Here is a 14,867-nt window from a genome sequence, read left to right on the forward strand (position 1 = left end):
CATTAATACTATATTCTGCCATCATATTTGACCTACCAAAATGAACCACCTCACACTTACCTGGGTTGAACTCCATCTGCCACTTCTCAGCCCAGTTTTGCATCCTATCAATGTCCCACTGTAACCTCTGACAGCCCTCCACACTATCCACAACACCCCCGACCTTTGTGTCATCAGCAAATTTACTAACCCATCCCTCCACTTCCTCATCCAGGTCATTTTTAAAAATCACAAAGAGTAGGTTGTCCCAGAGGCACACCACTGGTCACTGACCTCCATGCAGAATATGACCCGCCTACAACCACTCTTTGCCTTCTGTGGTCAAGCCAGTTCTGGATCCACAAAGCAATGTCCCCTTGGATCCCATCCTTACTTTCTCAATAAGCCTTGCATGGGGTACCTTATCAAATGCCTTGCTGAAATCCATATACACTACATCTACTGCTCGACCTTCATCAACGTCTTTAGTCATATCCTCAAAAAACTCAATCTGGCTCGTAAGGCACGACCTGCCTTTGACAAAGCCATGCTGACTATTCCTAATCATATTATGCCTCTCCAAATGTTCATAAATCCTGCCTCTCAGGATCTTCTCCATCAACTTACCAACCACTGAAGTAAGACTCACTGGTCTATAATTTCCTGGGCTATCTCCACTCCCTTTCTTGAATAATGGAACAACATCCGCAACCCTCCAATCCCCTGGAACCTCTTCCGACCCCATTGATGATGCAAAGATCATCGCCAGAGACTCAGCAATCTTCCAGATCTCCATCATTACCTAGTTTTTTGAACCTTTCATAAGCTTTTCTTTTCTTCTTGACTAGAATTACAACAGCTTTTGTCCACCACATTTCCTGTACCCTACTATTTGTAACGTTCCGTTATACTGGCTCGTGTATGTCTAGGGGAAATCCAGTCCAGCACCTGCCTCAACACTCCCCACAGGGTTGGTGACCGCCCGAATCAATCACAACATCAATCATCAGCCAGCACACCCAGTAAATTTTAACAAATACACTTTATAAGTATTACTAATTCTATGATATTAATATACATTTGATACAGAGAGGAAAGTAATGAAAAAAAAAGGCGCCAATGCTTATCAAAGTCCAAGTTCTTCGCGCGCTTCCGTTGGAGCTCAATTCGTCTTCAGACGACCACCCGAATTCCGTCGACTCACGGCTCAGGACCACCCTTAGTGATCGACCGGAGCCTCTTCGCACGTCCACGGTCCTCCTTGTCTCTCCTCCGACTCTCCTCCGCCAAAACTCAGTCCACAGTCATATCATACAGCATGGTATCCGAAAACAAAACGATACGTAACCACCCATTGGCTAATAGAACCCTGCTATCTCAATTTAAAGTAAAACAAACTGCTAGCGCAAACTCTCTTCAGCGTTAAAGCACAACAAAGCCGCATTCCCCAGATTAACATAACAAAGTCGCCATTTTAAATGTAACAAAAGAAAGACCCTGTACATATCCTTTTCCTGTCATTGGAACGTACCTATGCAGAACTCCATGCAAATATCCCCTGACATTTACCACATTTCTTCTGTACATTTCCCTGAGAACATCTGTTCCCAATTTATGCTTCCGAGTTCCTGCCTGATAGCCTCATATTTCCCCTTACTCCAATTAAACACTTTCCTAACTTGTCTGTTCCTATCCCTCTCCGGTGCTATGGTAAAGGAGATAGAATTGTGATCACTATCTCCAAAATGCTCTCTCGCTGAGAGATCTGACACCTGACCAGGTTCATTTCCCAATATCAGATCAAGTACAGCCTCCCATGTAGGCTTATTGTGTAGGCATGTTGTGTCAAGAAACCTTCCTTTTAATTGAATTGAATTGAAACTAACTGAACATTGAAAGGTTTAGATAGAGTGAGCCTGGAGGGGATGTTCGTATTGTGAGAGAGTCTAGGAGCAGAGGGCAAAGCCTCAGAAAAGAGGGACATTCCATTAGAACAGAGATAAAGAGGAATTTCTTTACCCATTAGGTGGTGAATCTGTGGAATTCAATACTGCAGATGGCTGTAGAAACCAAGTCACTGGATATATTTAAAGCAGAGGTTGATGGGTTCTTGATTAGTAAGGATGTCAAAGGTTATGGCAGTTGGATCGAGGGATAATAAATCAGCCATGATCCAATGCCAGAGTGGACTTAATCGGCTGAATGGCCTTATTCTACTCCGATATAGTCTTTAGTACGCAAGCGATGGAATGAGACTGCTGCATAAATACCTTGCCGCATTTGGCAGCACCTTTTCTCTGGAGATTTAAATATACAATCAAGATTGACTGGAGCAGCACTGAGCTTGTGTTATTTAAATGCTAGATGTGCTGATTAGATATTAAACTATGATGCAATTTGCTTCCGTTGTTTGGGCAGGTTCACTTAATGCCTTCTTTTATTGAATCTTATTGTTTTGCAAATATGTTTGATCAGAATTTTAGGCAGTCTTGACTTGTGTATTTGGCTCTTGAAGAATCAAACAAATGCTTAAGAGATCAAAGATTCATCTCCTGGATGATACTGACAGCAACAAATTTATTCAGCTTGATGGCTTATTGATTTACAAGCTGGAGTGACTGAAATAGAAGCCAAAAAGTGTGATTTTCCACACAGGATCTGTGGAGGGCAAATGTTACGTTATTTCAGGACAATGATCTTTTATCGGAACTGAAAGGACTCTATTAATACTTTACTTTTTCATGGTACACACTTTCTATACTTATAGTAAATTAAGAAATTTTCACTGATATTTTAAATTTATTTCTGATCAAAGTAAATTCTGTTCACCAAACATGTCTGTGGAGTCATAGTATGAATCACAGAAGTGTATAGCAGAGAAATGGGCCCTTCAGGCCAACTCACCATGCCAAACATGATGCCTGTCTACCCCAATCCCATTTGCCCACGTTAGACGCATGTTGTTATATACCTTTTCTATCCAAGTACCTATTCAAATATCCTTAAATGTTGTAATTATACCTCATTTTTCTATATCAGTGTTTCCCAACCTTTTTAGTCCATCGCACCCCCCCCCCCAAAAGCACCTTCATACTTGCCACACACATAAAAGTTGCTGGTGAACGCAGCAGGCCAGGCAGCATCTATTGGAAGAGGTACAGTCGACGTTTCGGGCCGAGACCCTTTGTCAGGACTAACTGAAGGAAGAGCTAGTAAGAGATTTGAAAGTGGGGGGGGGGGGATCCAAAATGATAGGAGAAGACAGGAGGGGGAGGGATGGAGCCAAGAGCTGGACAGGTGATTGGCAAAGGGATATGAGAGGATCATGGGACAGGAGGCCAAGGGAGAAAGAAAAGAGGGAGGGGGGGAAGCCCAGAGGATGGGCAAGGAGTATAGTGAGAGGAGCAGAGGGAGAAAAAGGAGAGAGAGAAAAAGAATGTGTGTGTATATAAATAAATAAATAACTGATGGGGTACGAGGGGGAGGTGGGGCATTAGCGGAAGTTTGAGAAGTCATTGTTCGTGCCATCAGGTTGGAAGATACCCAGACGGAATATAAGGTGTTGTTCCTCCAACCTGAGTGTGGCTTCATCTTTACAGTAGATAGACATGTCAGAATGGGAGTGGGACGTGGAATTAAAATATGTGGTGTTACGTAAACAGCAACAATGAATATGAATCGAGACAGGGTATATAAAAACAACCAAACATTTATTAAACACGGATAAACGATAAGGAAAGAAACAAACGAAAACTTTAACCGGAGATTAACTGGTATGTAGCCGTTCAAACAAATCGTCACTCGGCACTGGTTTCTTAAAGAATTAAATGCGAAAGCAGTTCTTAAAGCGATGAAGTCAGATATAGTTCTTAAAATGGTAAATTCGAAAGTCCAACAGATTTACATGTTCGATTGGGAGAGACTTCTCTGGAGAAGGATTTCTTCACAGGCGCAACTTTCCTGCTGGTTCTGTCCGCAGGATTCACGATGTTGAAAATAAACAGTTTAAAACAACTGACCTTAAATTCTTTTAGAGAGAGAGCAAACTGTTGCATGAACTCCTTACCCTTTTTGGCAAGAGTTATCTCTGATGCAGGTAGCTACTCCTCCAATGAAGCCTCAATAAGGTCGATCCTTTATTAAACTGCCAAACGATGCCGACTTCTCTCGATCCTTCGGTCCTGTCCTTCGATAAATTCTTCACTCTCCCTTCTACTGTTGGAATTGGGTAAATCAACACATCTAGCCAAAAATTTCCAGTCCAATAATATGGTATCTTGCAATAGAACGCAAAACCGTTTTAAAAATGAAACTGCGTCACAAAAACAAACACGCAACAGAAACGGAGATACAGCACGTTCTACCTGGAAATCTACAAACTAAAAACCTACTGCGTCGTCTGGGTCAACCCTTGTATAGCCACGGTGCACATGTCATCACGTGACCTCACATCGGTGGGAAAATCACATCAGGTGACCTCCAAGAGACCATTACATCATTCTCACAAAAAAAAACAGATCTCCTTGAGCATGTAACAGTGGCCACTGGGAGATCCTGCTTTCTCTGGCGGACAGAGCATAGGTGTTCAGCAAAACGGTCTCTCAGTCTGCGTCAGGTCTCGCCAATATATAGAAGGCTGCATCGGGAGCACCGGAAGCAGTATATCACCCCAGCCGACTCACAGGTGAAGTGTCACCTCACCTGGAAGGACTATCTGGGGTCCTGAATGGTAGGGAGGGAGGAAGTATAAGGGCATGTGTAGCACTTGTTCCGCTTACAAGGATTAAGTGCCAGGAGGGAGATCGGTGGGGAAGGAATTGGGGGTGGGGGGGGTGAATGGACAAGGGAGTCGCGTAGGGAGCGATCCCTGTGGAAAGCAGAGAGGGGGGGAGGGAAAGATGTGCTTAGTGGTGGGATCCTATTGGAGGTGGTGGAAGCTACAGAGAATTATATGTTGGACCCGGAGGCTGGTGGGGTGGTAGGTGAGGACAAGGGGAACCCTATTCCTAGCGGGGAATACTTGTTAAAGCATATTTGCCAACACCCTCTTAGGCACAATATACTTTCCAGAGCCCCCATAGTGTGAAAACATGTCTACCATATGCTAACATGAGAAAAATTACTCTACTTTAAAATTTATTTGTCTTTAAACCAAGCTTACATAGGACCTGTGTGATCCTTGAGTTTGAAGAGCATTTTTGCTTCTTCTTCATTCTGAATTTTGATCATTTCTTCTTGCAGGCTCTCTTTCACTTTGCAAAGAAATGGGTTAATACTCAGTCTGGAATTTCCAGATCGTTCAAATCCTTGAATCAATTCTAAGAATCCTTCTTCAATGACTGTAGTAGTACTCTTACAAATCATCGTCTGTGAAAGAGAATGCCATTCTCTACATGCAGGGAGAATGTGAGAACATTCTTCTACCAATATTTGCATTTTCACCCTGCAGTTTCATTTTGTCATAAGATCGGCTAGGTATGCCACATCTCCACGTAGAAGTTCAATCTTGTTTCCCAAGCTGTTGTCACCTTTGAGCAAAAGTTCAAACACAGTGTGAAAAAGATCGAAGAAACATTTTAAGCAGTAGCCTTTTGACAACCAGTGCTCTTCAGTGTGAAGACTCAAGTGTTCAAACTCTTCGTCATTATCTTGGCATAACTGCCGAAGTATTTTGCTATTTAATGGATGAGCTTTAATTTTGTAGATAGCAGATATTACAAGAGTCATGCTTGACTTGTCATTGGCTAAGGTTTTTGGCTGTGAGGTGTTGGCGATGAATTACACAATGGATTACAAACAGACTTGGAATTTCTTTTTTCATTAATGCCATTAAACCAGCATGGCGACATGTCATACATGGTGCTCCATCTGTTGCGCAAGAAATCATGTTCCTAATCGGAATACTGTTAAGCTCAATATACATATTGAGTTCGTCGTAGATAGTTTCTCCGTTGATATTTTTAACTTCTTCAAAAAACTTTCCATTTTTGATAGACCGTACATGTGCCTTTAGCAATGTTCCATCTCATAGTTAACTTATCCAGTCGTATCCCATATTCTGTTTTTCGTAGCTCTTGTGCATAGTTGATACTGAATGTTTTCACTCATTTCATCAATATGACAAGCTGCAGAGTTATTACTCAGGAATTGATTTTAAAAACTGTTATCCATTTTGGGAACAGTGGTGAGCACTTCTGATACAGCAAATATTATTAATCTTTCACCAATTGTATGAAATTTTCCAGACTTTGCTATCATTTGGAAATGTTGTAAGTAGCAATGAGACCACTATCAAAGTTGAGTGTGCAACACTTTTCAAATGCTTCTTTCATCTTCTGGAACTGAGTAATACCACAAGTAGTCTTTTCAGGGTGTCTTGCAGAAATGTTCCTGCAATCTTGATGGTTCGTGACTTCATTAGACAGTACAGTATTTCAAATAAGACACAGGGGATGTCACAGATCTAACAAGAACAGAATAAAACCATACTCCAGGTATATAACATTGTATGATGCACTTTCTGTAGTTTCTGTTTCTCAGCAGGATTAGAATTCAAGGCCTCACCACCTTCAGACTCATAGAGATAGCGCCGTATGTATTTATCCATCATTAATGGAGTTACGTTAAAATAAAAATTAGCACAAACTGGGAATGCCAGTTAAATGTTGACATAGATGGAATGAAGGTAGCAGCATACAAAGAAACAGCGAGGCGAAGATGATGATCACAACAGCGAAAATTGCATTCACAAGGACTCAGATTGGAATCTGAATGTTAGGATAGAGCCGGTGTTCGGCAAGCTACCTCTGTGCTATTCCTGTTATCATGAGCAATCACATAAGGTCTCATAATTCTCAAAGATGGTTCTTGACCACATATATGAAGCCGAGGTTACTTTGAACACCTTGAGAAATCCTTGGAGTTGGCAGATTCACTGATTGGTTCTATTTCACCATTTGGTTCGGGCCAGCGCTGTATTGTTGTGCAACTTGTTTTCCGTAGATCTGTAGAGAAAGTTGAGAGGGTGTACTTGACTTACCAACTGTTAAATTGCATGAAATCATTGAATGCTGCAATGGGGAAATGTTGGGCACCCTCATTGCTAATTTATGCATCCCCAAATACAAATGTCAGTTTGGTTGGTAATGTCGAATAAGATTGCAGAATTTCAGCGTGTTGTGACAACGAGTGCTCACTGCCTAAACAGCTATGATTCTTCCTGTGTTTAAGTGCCTGCTTTATGGGCAGTCAGGTCTCGTGCCTCAAGTTAGGGTGCCACTTACCAAGCCCTCCCCCCCCCCCCAAGAATCTTGAATGCCCCCCAATGACTTCTATATCCCCTAATGCACCTTTAGGATACATAAGCACCACTAGCCCCACTGGGAATCACTGCTCTATATTCTCTGGCAACATGTTCCAAATAATCACTATGCTGTTTAAAAAAATCTTGAATTACTCCCTTCTCACCTTAAAAGTGCTTTCTAGTTCTAGACTCCTGTCAGAATCTTTCTCTGATGACAGGAGAAAGAGAAAAAGTGTAGGGAGATTCCCCCCCCCAATTTATTTATTGTTTTCCTTCTTTATGTTTGCTCAGTTAGAACAGTAGGGGTGCCAAACAGAATAGTGGCACAGGACAGGATAATGCCCTTCTTGCGGGGTGTGAGAAGGCAGGGAGACCTCCATTGTCCTTGACCATTTCAGATACAAGAACTGCATCCAGCTACAGCTTCTAACAAACCACGTTAAGGAGTTGGAGCTGGAACTGGATGAACTCTAGATCATTTGGGAGGCTGAGGGGGTGATATATAGGACATATAGGGAGGTAGTTACACCCAAAGTGCAAGGCACAGGAAACTGAGTGACAGGAAGGAGAAAGGGTTAAACAGCCCATGCAGAGTACCCCTGTGGCCATCCCCCCTCAACAACAGGTATATCATTTTGGGTATTGTTGGGTGGGGGGGAGGATGACATAGCAGAGGAAAGACACAGCATGCAGGTCTTCGGTACTGAGTCTGGCTCTGTGACTCAGAAGACAAGTGGGGGGAAGAGGCAAGCTGTGGTGATAGGAGATTAGAAAGGAGGTTCTGTGGCCAAGAACAAGATTCCCAGATGGTCTGGGACATCTTGGATTGAATTCTCAGCGTTCTCAAGTGGGAGGGTGAATAGTCAGAGGCCATGGTCCAGTGATAAGGTTCTGCAAAGTGAGTTCAGGGAGTTAGGTGCTAAATTAAAGGACAGGACCTCCGGGGTTGTGATCTCAGGATTTCTCCTCATCCCACGTTGTGCTAATGAGGCCAGAAATAGGAAGAGCATACTGTTTTACATGTGGCTAAAGAATTGATGAAGGAGAGAGAGTGTTAGATTTTTGGATCAGTGGGCTCTCTTCCAGAGAAGGTGGGACCTGTACAGAAGAGACATTTTGCACCTGAACTGGAAGGGTCTAATATCCTAGCGATAAGGTTTGCTCGTGCTGCACCGGAGTTAGAGGAGGTTTAAACTAGAGTTGCAGGGGGATGGGGGCCAGAATGCCAGAGCAGATAGTGAAGAGGTTGTGGAGACGGTACTGCAGCATAAAAGCCAGGACCAACAGGCTCCAGGACATCTTCTTCCACCAGGCCATCAGACTGATTAACTCACACTGGTCTGAGTGTATTTCTATGTTACACTGACTGTTCTGTTTATTATAAATTACTATGATTGCATGTTGCACATTTAGATGAAGATGTAACCTAAAGATTTTTACTCCTGATAGATGGGAAGGGTGTAAAAAATAAAGTCAATTCAATTCAATACATGTTGTCAAGACCTCAGACAGTGTCGGGAATCAAAAGATAGAGCATGGTGCGACTAGTGTCCTAAGCTGAGTATATTTAAAAGTCAGAAAGGCAGATGAGCTCACATGGAATTATGATACTGTAGCCATTAGTGAGTCTTGTTTGCTGGAGGGGCAGGGCTGGCAGCTCAATATTCTGGGGTTCCATTGTTTTAGATGTGACAGAGCGGGAGGGATTAAAGGGGGAGGGGTGGTGTTACTAGTCTGGGAAAATGACACTCAGTGCTCAGTCAGGACAGACTGGAGAACTCGTCTAGTCAGGCTTTATGAGTGGAACTGAGGAATAAGAAAGTTATGGCCACATTAATGGGGCTATATTATAGACCACCCAACAGTCCTCAGGATTTAGAGGAACAAATTTGTGGAGTGGTCACCGACTGTTGCTAGAAACATAAAGTTTTCATAGGTGATTTTAGCTTTCCACATATTGACCAAGATTTCCGTACTATTAAAAGAACTAGATGCGATAGAATTTGTCAAATATGTTCAGGAAATTTTCCTTAATCAGTACGTAGAAGTCCCAACGAGAGAGTGTGTGATTAGGGGATGAGTCAGAGCAGGTACAGAAGTTTGTGTCGGGAACACTTTACATCTGATGATCATGATACCATTAGGTTCAAAGTAACTACGGAAAAGGATTGGCCTGGACCACAGATTGAGGTTCTAAATTGGAGAAAGTCCTATTTGAAAGAGCGCAGGGAAAATTTACAAGGATGCTGTGAGGACGTCAGGAGCTGAGTTATAAGGAAAGATTGAATAGGTTAGGACTTTATTCCTTGGAACGTAGAAGATTGAGGGGAGATTTGATAAGAGGTATACAAAATGTTGAGCAGTATAGATAGGGTAAATGCCAGCAGGCTTTTTCCACTGAGGTTGGGTGGGACCATAACTAGAGGTGGAATGAGCTGCCAGTGCAAATGGTGCAAGCGAGCTTGATTTCAGTGTTTAAGATAGTTTTGGATAGGTACATGAACGGCAAGGGAATGGAGGACTGTTGGTCCAGGTCAATGGGACTAGGCTGCTTAAATGGTTCATCACAGAATTGACGGTCTGAAGGGCCTGTTTCTGTGCCACACTTTTCTGTGACTCTACTCCGAACTTCTGCCTAGACAGACAGTTTTCTACAAATGCTGGAAATCCAAGTGCTGGGGTAACTCAACAGGTTGGCAGCATTATGGAGAGGAATAAACAGTCGATGTTTCAGGCCAAAGCCCTTCATCAGGACTGGAAAGGAAGGGGGGAAAAGCCAGAATAAGAAGGTGGGGGAGTGGGAGGAGTACAAGCTGGTAGGTTTTAGATGAAGCCAGGTGAAGGGCAGGATGGGTGGGGGCCAGGGGATAAAGTTAAAAGCTGGAATATGTTGGGTTGAAAAAGGTAAAAAACTGAAGAAAAAGGAATCTGATAGGAGAGGAAAATGGACCATGGGAGAAGGGGCACCAGTAGAAGTTGATAGGCAAATGAGGAGAAGGGAAAGGGTGAGAGGAAAGCCAAAATGGGAAATGGAAAAACAGACTGGTGGGAATACTGGAAGTTAGGGAAATTGATGTTCATGCTGTCAGGTTGGAAGCTACCCAGACGGAATCTGAGGTGTTTGTTTCTCCTCCAAGCTGAGAGTGACCTCATCCTGGTAGTAGAGGAGACCATGGATTTATTTTGAGATACGTCTGGCCCAACAAGCCGCACTACCCAGCAATCCACCCATTTAACCCTAGCCTCATCGCAGGAAAATTTACAATGACTAATTAACCTACGAACCCAATGCATCTTTGGAGCGTGAGAGGAAATCCACAGGACGTACAAACTTCTTACAGAGGGTGCCAGAATTGAACTCCGATGCCCCAAGCTGTAAAAGGGGAATGCTAACTGCTCTGCTACTGTGGATTGACATGTCAGAATGGGAATGGGAAGTAGAATTAAAATGGGTGGCCACTGCAAAATCCTGCCTGTTGAGGAAAGAGTGCAGGTGCTCGACAAATGATCTCTCAATCTATGTCAGGTCTTACTGATATAGAGGAAGCTGCACTGGGAGCACTGCATACATTAGATGATCCCGACAGACTTGCAACTGAAGTGTTGCCTCACCTGGAACGACTGTTTTGGGCTGTGAATGGTGGTAAGGGAGAAGTTGAAGGGGTAGGTGTAGTTCTACTCATCTTCATTGGCTGATCTTTCCAGGATATCCACCCTGTGTACTGCCATAATGCTACATCTGAATCGAATGCAATATTCTGCTCCTCTTTTGCACCCTCATCATGCCCTGAAACAGTGAGCTCCCAGTCCTGCTTTTCCTCAACAACTCTGCAACAATATCATCATCCAAAGTTTTGATCCGTGTTCTCAACTCACCCATCTTACCTGTGAGTCTCCTTCCATTGAAGTAAAAGCATTTGAATCTTCTATCCCTTACGTGTTTTCTTTCTGTTACTGCATACTCTTCCCTTTGCAACTGTCTGTTCTATTTTCTACATATGATTTGATTTCTTTACTTATTGCTCTGTCATTCTTAATTCCATTCCCCTGCTGCTTCTCTTGTTTAAACCCTCCCAAGTAGCATGAACAAGGATAGTGGTTCCCAGTCCAGTTCAGGTGCAGTCTATCCTTGTTTTGATCAACTCCATCCCAGAAGAGATCCTAATTACCCAGAAATCTGAAGCCTTCCCTCCTGCACCAGCACTTTAGCCATGCAATCATTTGTCCTATCTCCCTATTTCTGTACTGACACATGTGTGGTACAGGTTGTAATGCTGAGAACACATCCCTAGAAATCCTGTTTTTCAACTGTCTACTCCCTAAATTCCCTTTTGTAGAATTTTATCTCTTATCTATGTCATTGTTACCAATACAGACTGGTATGATAAACTTCTTTTAACTCAAACTGTGCTTAATACCTTTCTGTTTACGGAGCATAAAGCTCCTACTTATACTTCATTGCAGATGCAGAATTCTGACTTTAAGGTATTGGGTTCTGGCTACACACCACTTTCCCTTTTACTCACCTCCGTTACAAGCCTGATAATCCCCGGTGCCAGCCAGAATGCTGAAGAGGTGCCTATGAGCCAGCTGTGTTTCTCGTCAGCTGCTTCCAATACAACTACGACACTGGTATCACAAAGTGAAACATAAGTGCTTCACACCACCCCCCTACCCACCGATATATTCTGCCCACATAACGTTGGGTAAATTCATTTTGGCTAATTACTGCACTATCAGTTCGCTCCTCAGTCATCAACAGGAGGTGGCTGGTTGTTGTTAACAATACTGTCACCTGACATTAGCTCACATGATCGGCACTCTTCAGTTTTATGACATAAGGTAAAAAATAATATCTACTGGTTCGGCTCTTGTGCATGGAGAGTATTGTAGATTTTTAAAAAGTTGGTTATCAGCCAGTTTCATGGAATGGAGCATAAACAAAGTTAAATAGCTGTCCAAGCTGCAGCTGGGTTTCTGTATGATTACTCTTACAAAATATGTTGTGTACTCCATTTTTTCTGAATCTGAATTTATTAGAAAAGAGTACTTTCTTCCAAAACATTTTAGATTTCAAAATATTTAAATGTTATAAAGAAACTTAAACATTATATTTTTGGTTTGTTTGTTTATATTCCTTAAAATAAATTCTCATTTCAACATAAACATTAGGATTTGTCACACAAAGTTCGAAGAAAATTTATTATTGAGGTATGTATATGTCACCATATGGTATCCTGAGATTCATATTCTTGCAGGCACTCAAAGGAGAAAAAAAGAAATATAGTAGAATCAATGAAAAACCTCACACGAAGACAGACAAGCAACCAATGTGTAAAAAAACACAGACAAATACAAAAGTAAATAATACTAAGAGCATGTGTTGTAGAGTCCTTGAACGTTCATTGTTGAGGTGAGTAAAATTATCCATGCCAGTTCAGAAGCCAGTTTTGGGTTAATAACTGATCCTGAACCTGGTGGTGTGGGCTCTAAGGCTCCTATACCTCCTTTCTGATGGCAACAGCAAGAAGAGGACATTGGTCTGGATAGTGAGGGATCTCTGATGATGGATGCTGCTTTGATGGACTGGTCTGTATCCACTAATTTTTGTAGGTCTTTCTGATCTTGGACATCAGTGTTTCTATCCCTTACCGTGATGCAACCTGTTGGGATACTCTCCATTAGAAGTTGGTCAAAATTTTAGATATCATGCTGAATTTATGCAAACCTCTTAGAAAGTAAAGGCACTACTGTGCCTTCTTTGTAATAATAATTACATACTGGTCGCAGGACAGATTCTCTGAAATGCTAAAGCCCAGGAATTTAAAGTTATTGACCCTGTCGATCTCTGATCCCCTAATGAAGACTGGGTTGTGGACCTCCAGTCTCTTCCTCATGTAGTCAATAATCAGCTCTTTGGTTTTGCTAACATTGACTGAGAAGTTGTTGTGGCACCATTCAACCAGATTTTCAATCTCCCTCCAATATAGCAATTCATCACCACCTTTGATTCAGCCAACAACAGTGGTGGTGTTAGCAAACTTAAATATGGGATTAGAAAATGTCAACATTGCAGCCATATGATGAATGAAAATGTAGGGCTGAGGCAACCCATTCACTATTTGATGTGTTCACAAGCTTAGCGGAAGCTTAAATTCAGGAGAACACTGTATGGAAGCTCTCATTTGCGTGATACACTGGTGGAGAATATTGTGAGCAAGCTTCAGTTGTAACCGAAGTCAGAAGTCACAATCACTTTTCTCCTATGCAAAAGTATTATTGTTACAATGAGTTGGGAAAGTAATCGTGTCCCATTGAATGCTTATCCTGTCAGTGGATTTAGAGAATATTGTGGAGACAGTGCTTTGCAATCAATGTGCCCTCTCAGGCTAACATCCCCAGCATGGAGACCTTCAGCATGTCCAGTGGGCTCCACTCTGCAGGCCATGTTGATCAAGTGCCAGTATTTTATTCCCAAAGCTTGCTGAAAGCTCTATCATTGCAAGAGATGATCAGGTGAATGGGCATGTGGTTCAATGATGTTCTTAAAGCATCCATGAAAATCTTAATCATACCTGCCATTTCCTGGGCATTGTTGGCTGAATCTTGTTTTAAAAAAAAAGAGCATAACAGGTTCAATGTACTGTAAATGGCAGAAGACATGCACCTACCTAGCTCATCAGGCAACTTCTGCCTCCACTTTAGCAATATGCAGATCACTCAATGGCCTCATCAAGCACCTCAGAGTCTACAGGACTGGAATGGAAGCAAGTTATCCTGAATTATGAGAGACTGACTAGGAACAGAAGGAAGAAGAATCACGATTCACAATATGTTATATTGCTGAAACAGATAACCGATTGATCCCACTAGATAATGTAGTTGTCTAGTTTGGTTGTTAGGTATTCAGAAATCTTGTTTATTAAACTTTATAAACCAACTTAATAACTTGTATAGTCTGTTCAGTCCAAGGTAGGAAAAGGAATTAGTTACAGCAATGCCATATTTCAGTTGTAAAATTCAGGAATATTATTGTTTTATTAAAGACTACCATTTAATTAAATTAATGCTAAAATGGGAATCTACTTATTATATACAGTGTGTACATCAAAGTTGATACTAGATCCTGATTTAAAATTACAGGTCTGTGCAGATGATCAAAATATCTTAATTATAGATGGACTTTATAAAAGAACAGAAGGGAAAAGATTGATGAGCCCTAGAGCTGAGACCACTCAAAACTCTCATGCATACGTACAACCAATCATTCAGTTCAAGATCAAATAACATTAATTTATTCCCTTAAGGTCTTGTGTCTCGAGGATAAACTTGTTATTTTACAAATGTGATGCAGGCATACAAAGAAATACAAAAGTAATTCATGTAAGGTGGAAGGTAAAAGTAAAAACAGAAGGTGTAAGTAAAACAAATGGACAAGATCAAAGATGTCTTCAGCAGCATTGATTGATGGTGAGAGAGGGACATCAATTCCACAGACCCTGATGTACTAATTTTCCAGTTTCCAAACCACTCCTGTAAGAGAAAGGCAGTTCGATAGTTATATGGGCAACTTCATTTCCACAAA

The 14,867-nt window shown here is 41.8% G+C and overlaps 1 protein-coding gene across 1 annotated transcript in view; it reads left to right on the plus strand.

The window, feature by feature from the left end:
• The window catches only part of syap1 (synapse associated protein 1), a 156,255-nt gene that overhangs the window by 118,201 nt on the left and 23,187 nt on the right, over positions 1-14,867 (plus strand). The window lies entirely within an intron of this gene.

Source organism: Mobula hypostoma, chromosome 6 (assembly GCF_963921235.1).
Source record: "Mobula hypostoma chromosome 6, sMobHyp1.1, whole genome shotgun sequence".
Lineage (NCBI taxonomy): Eukaryota > Metazoa > Chordata > Chondrichthyes > Myliobatiformes > Myliobatidae > Mobula > Mobula hypostoma.